Source organism: Gopherus flavomarginatus, chromosome 1, assembly GCF_025201925.1.
Source record: "Gopherus flavomarginatus isolate rGopFla2 chromosome 1, rGopFla2.mat.asm, whole genome shotgun sequence".
Lineage (NCBI taxonomy): Eukaryota > Metazoa > Chordata > Testudines > Testudinidae > Gopherus > Gopherus flavomarginatus.
The window spans coordinates 149,708,890-149,714,304 of NC_066617.1; the positions used below are offsets into that span (position 1 = coordinate 149,708,890).

At 48.0% G+C, this 5,415-nt stretch overlaps 1 non-coding gene across 1 annotated transcript; it reads left to right on the forward strand.

Annotated features, from left to right (window-relative positions):
* The first annotated feature begins 3,235 nt into the window (after positions 1-3,235).
* On the forward strand, positions 3,236-3,309 carry TRNAT-UGU (transfer RNA threonine (anticodon UGU)). The gene has a single exon. It is a non-coding gene; the product is annotated as a tRNA-Thr (tRNA).
* Positions 3,310-5,415: the final 2,106 nt, after the last annotated feature.

Below are 5,415 nucleotides of genomic sequence, written 5' to 3' on the forward strand. Positions count from 1 at the left end.
CCCATCTTTTAAAAAGGGAAGAAGCAGGATCCAGGGAACTACAGGCCAGTCAGCCTCACCTCAGTTCCTTCTTGCAGTGACAGAGTGTCAGTGTAGATGCTGCCATTCATTATATCACTATAACTGGCCTCCACCAGTATCCCACAATGCCCTCTGTGAACTCACCTGCTCAGCATTCCTGCTACAAAGGCTGGGCCCCTCTCCTTTCATCGCTCTGGGAAGTTCTGACAGCTGAGCCTGCTGCTCTGCTCCGGCAGCCAGGAGCAAATCTCTGCCATAGGAAAAATCATGGAGCAGGTCCTCAAGGAATCAATTCTGAAGCACTTAGAGGAGAGGAAAGTGATCAGGAACAGTCAGCACAGATTCACCAAGGGCAAGTCATGCCTGACTAACTTAATTGCCTTCTATGAGGAGATAACTGGGTATGTGGATGAAGGGAAAGCAGTGGATGTGTTATTCCTTGACTCTAGCAAAGTTTTTGATATGGTCTCCCATAGTATTCTCGCCAGCAAGTTAAAGAAGTCTGGGCTGGATGATTGGACTATAAGATGGATAGAAAGCTGGCTAGATCGTCGGGCTCAGCGGGTAGTGATCAACAGCTCCATGTCTAGTTGGCAGCCAGTTTCAAGTGGAGTGCCCCAAGGGTTGGTCCTGGGGCTGGTTTTGTTCAATATCTTCATTAATGATCTGGAAGATGGCGTGCACTGCACTCTCAGCAAGTTTGCAGATGAAACTAAGCTTGGAGGAATGGTAGATACTTTGGAGGGTAGGGATAGGATAAAGAGGGACCTAGACAAATTAGAGGACTGGGCCAAAAGAAACCTAAAGAGGTTCAAAAAGGACAAGTGAAGAGTCCTGCACTTAGGATGGAAGAATCCCATTCACTGTTACAGACTAAGGACCGAATGGCTAGGAAGCAGTTCTGCAGAAAAGGACCTAGGGGTTGCAGTGGATGAGAAGCTGGATATGAGTCAACAGTGTGCCCTTGTTGCCAAGAAGGCTAACGGCATTTGGGCTGTATAGATAGGGGCATTGCCAGCAGATCTAGGACGTGATCATTCCCCTCTATTCGACATTGGTGAGGCCTCATCTGGAGTACTGTGTCCAGTTTTGAGACCCACACTACAAGAAGGATATGGAAAAATTGGAAAGAGTCCAGCGAAGGAAAACAAAAATGAATAGAGGGCTGGAGCACATGACTTATGAGAAGAGGATGAGGGAACTTGGATTGTTTAGTCTGCAGAATAGAAGAATGAGGGGAGATTTGATAGCTGCTTTCAACTACCTGAAGGGGGGTTCCAAAAAGGATGGATCTAGTCTCTTCTCAGTGGTAACAGATGAGAGAACAAGGAGTAATGGTCTCAAGTTGCAGTGGGGGAGGTTTAGGTTGGATATTAGGAAAAACTTTTTCACTCGGAGAGTGATGAAGCACTGGAATGGGTGCTAGGGAGGTGGTGGAATCTCCTAGGGAGGTGGTGGAATCTTCTTCCTCAGAGGTTTTTAAGGTCAGGATTGACAAAGCCCTGGCTGGGATGATTTAGTTGGAAATTGGTCCTGCTTTGAGCAGGGGGTTGGACTAGATGACCTCCTGAGGTCCCTTCCAACTCTGATATTCTATGATTCTATGAAAATGGAGCTGGTGCAGCAAAGAGCTGCCAAATGTTCTGAGGGCTGGAGAAAAATGCCTTCTAGTGAGCTATTGAAAGAGCTTAACCTGTTCAGTTTGTCAAAAGAAGATTAAAAGATGACTTCACCGAAGTATTGTAGTGCCTTAATGGAGAGAAAAGATTGGGCTTTAAAGGGCCCTTAATCGAGCAGAGAAAGGCATAACAAGACCCAATGGCTAGAAGGTGAAAAGAGACAAATTCAGATTACAAATAAGACACAAATAGTCAACAGCAAGGATGATTCACCACAGGAACAAGCTACTAAGTAAATTGGTCGATTCGCCATCTCCTGATGTCATTTAATGAAGACTAGATGCCTTTCTGGAATGTGTTTGCCCCAAAAGTAGCAATTGTGTCATACAGGAGGCCTGTGGATATGCAGATTAAATGCTCTAGTGGTCTCTTCTGACCATAAAGTCGATTAATTTCTGAAAAACTGAGTATTGCATTGGGAGCAGCATCTGATGTTTTACTGTCTAGCCGGCTTGCTTCCTAGAACAAATGCTCCTTGAGTGGGGTGATCCACAGGGAGTAGCTCAAACCTCCAAAGTGCCTGGCTAGGGGCAGGACATTAGCATAGCAAGGGAGGGGTGTGGCAGTGACATCACAAAGGCCTTTTGCAGGACCTCAGTCTATTGGTCAAAGGTGGTGGGGAGGTGGTGACCTCACAGAGAGATGCTGACATCAGCCAGGCAGGACAGGGGCAAGGGGCCAGGGAAACCTCAGAGACCCCTGTGGCTTTGCTTCAGCAAGTCTCCTTCTCCAGGTCTCTCTTTGAGGACTGACAGCGTATTCGGATTCATGTACGTGGGCGCCAGGAGGAACCTCTTTCGAGTTTTCTCCTTCCCTTTTAGTGATTTTACTAGAAAACAGACGTCCCTGTTTAGAAGGTAAGAGACCCCTCGAGGGAAGGGGTGTCATAAGGGCATCATAGTTTGGACTCCGTGGCCCCCCAGTGAAAGGAAGTTCCTACCACCCTGCTCTGTGTTCACAGTGCGGGAGGGAGCAGCATTCTATGGCAGAGATTTGCTCCTGGCTGCCGGAGCAGAGCAGCAGGCTCAGCTGTCAGAACTTCCCAGAGCGATGAAAGGAGAGGGGCCCAGCCTTTGTAGCAGGAATGCTGAGCAGGTGAGTTCACAGAGGGCATTGTGGGATACTGGTGGAGGCCAGTTATAGTGATATAATGAACGGCAGCATCTACACTGACACTCTGTCACTGCAAGAAGCTCTAGGCCTCTTGTCGTGGTTATTTTATTTTGTCACCAAAACAGGGCAGTTTAAAACAGGGCAGTTTTATTGTCAGACGTGGCTTTGCAGTGTGTGCACCAGCCACAAGCTACTGACTGAGGGAGCGTTGTGTATTTTTCACACACCTGAGCAATATAATTCTGCTGAAATAACTTTGTAGTGCAGACCTGGCCAAAGATTCTCTTACATACACAGCTTGCAAGGAAAACCTCACCTGTTCCTCTGCTTTGCAGAATCCAAACACAAGCAAAGCTTGTCAGGCCCCAGTGGGGATGGCAGGGAGTCAGGTGTGGACAGAGATGATACTTTAACCACAGGCAAGCACCATGGCTAAGTTGGTTAAAGCATCTGTTTTGTAAACAGGAGATCCTGGGTTCAACTCCTAGTGGTGCCTTGGGGAGTGGTTGTTGGGGCACCTGGTATTGGCTACTGTCAGAGGACAAGATTCAGAGCTAGGTGGACCTTTGGTCTAGCCCAGTGTGGCTGTTTTTATGGTTTAAATTACGCTCACAGGCACTGATAACAGAGTTACTTAAAGTTTGGGAGGTAGGAGCTGGTAGATGAGTGTTCTAAGCCCCTAGCAGATGACCCCCTCCCTCTGGGACAGGGGCAGGTCTGAGCTCTCACACCAAATGGCTCATTGTGGCTGCCAGAATCTGTGGGCAGCTCATTTAGTTTGCACTGAGGGTTGAGTCCTGCTTTGTGCACTGTGTGTGGGAATGAAAATCCTAAACCACCCTTTGAAATTACAAATGCAGCAGGATGTGTTATTGTCCCTGCCCCAAAGCAAACAGACCAATGGAGAAATGCCATTGAGACCAGGATAATAGTCCACTGCTGTTTTACCTTTTTCTCTTGCTAAACTCCCTCCCAGCCTTCTGGGGTCCCAGAGCCTAGTATTGAGCCTGAGCTGAGACATCTACACTGCAAATTTACCACCCCATGACCAAAGCCTCGGGAGCCTGAACTGGCATGGGGCAGCCCTGGGTGTTTCATTGCAGTGTGGACATAGCCTAGCATTATGTTTACACTGCCATTAACACCCCCAAGTCACTATTCTCAAACCCTGGGTCAATTGATTCAGGCTTGTGGGGCTTGTGCTGCAGGGTTATAAAATTACAGTGTAGACACTTGGGCTTAATCCCAGCCTCCGAGACCCCACAACGAGTGAGGGTCTCCGAGCCTGGACTCCAGTCTGAGCTCAAATGTCTACACTGCAGTTTTTAGCCTCACAACCTGAGCCCTAGGCATCCAAATCAGATCATCCCAGCTAGCTGGGCCACAGGGCTTTTATCACAGTATAGATGTCCTCTCAGAGTATGTCTACATTGCAATGTAAGCCCAGGGTTAGTAGAAGTCACATCAGCAGCCCCAACACATAAACATAAACCACGAGGAAAAGATACCAAAAGTACTTTAACATGAGCCATTTCCTCTCTGCACCCCACGCACAGCTGTTGTCCTTAGTGCAATCCCAGAGGTGCCTCTGTAGAGTTCACCTCCTATCCTGGGTGGAAAAGGGGGAAAATAAGAAGGCACTGTACTCACTATGTTGTTTAGGGACTCACTCATCCCTCCACAACCACTCTGTCCTAAAGTTAGTTTAACATCTATATTTTAGTATTAGAACCTAGACCCCAGCCCACTTGGCTTTGGAACCCATGTCCCCTGCCTAGCAAGTGCTATTGAATTGAGGGTGAATCCCTCAATTGGGGTCTGCCAAGCACAGTTCTGCTGCCCTCGATTCTCACAACAAGGATAACAGCCCTTTATTTCTCCTCCCCTAATAACAAGGAGACTGGGAATCCAATACCAGCCAGAAGTGATCATTTCGGCAAGCAATCCAACATATTTCAACATACTGTAAAATCCACATGCAGACTCATACATGAAACCTTGCAATAAAATCTTCCTGATGGGTTCTGAAGCACCTGCTGCTGGAGGGAAGGAGGGGCTGTGGGTTGGGATTGAGGAGCAGCTTGAGGAGGAGGGGACTGTGGGTTGGGATTCAGGGCACTGGGAATAGGAGGGGCTGTGGGTTGGGACTCAGGAGAAGAGTGAAGAGGAGTAGACTCTGGTTGGGAGTGAGGAGCAGTGAGCATAGGAGGAGCTGTGGGTTGGGACTGAGAGGCACTGGGAAAAGAGGGGACATGGGTTTGGGCTGAAGAGCATCCTCATTTGGTGATCCAGCAGGACAGGGGAAGGCAGCAGGTGATTCTAATTCCTGAGGGATATTCTGTGTGTTCGTGTGTGTGTGCAGGGGAGGAACATGCTATATGTCCAGAGGCCTTTATTCCTCCAGCCTGCAAGGACAGAGGGGATGTCAGGAAGTTGCCCTTCAATCCCACACACACGAGGTCCCTTCCTAGGAAAGGCAAAATCCTGAAGAGAAAAAGTAACATCAAAGAAGACTCCAGAACGACAAATTTTTAAGATCTTAGTGGAAAGTTTAGTACCTGACCAGGAATTTGAACCCTCAGATTAAAAATCTGATGCTCTA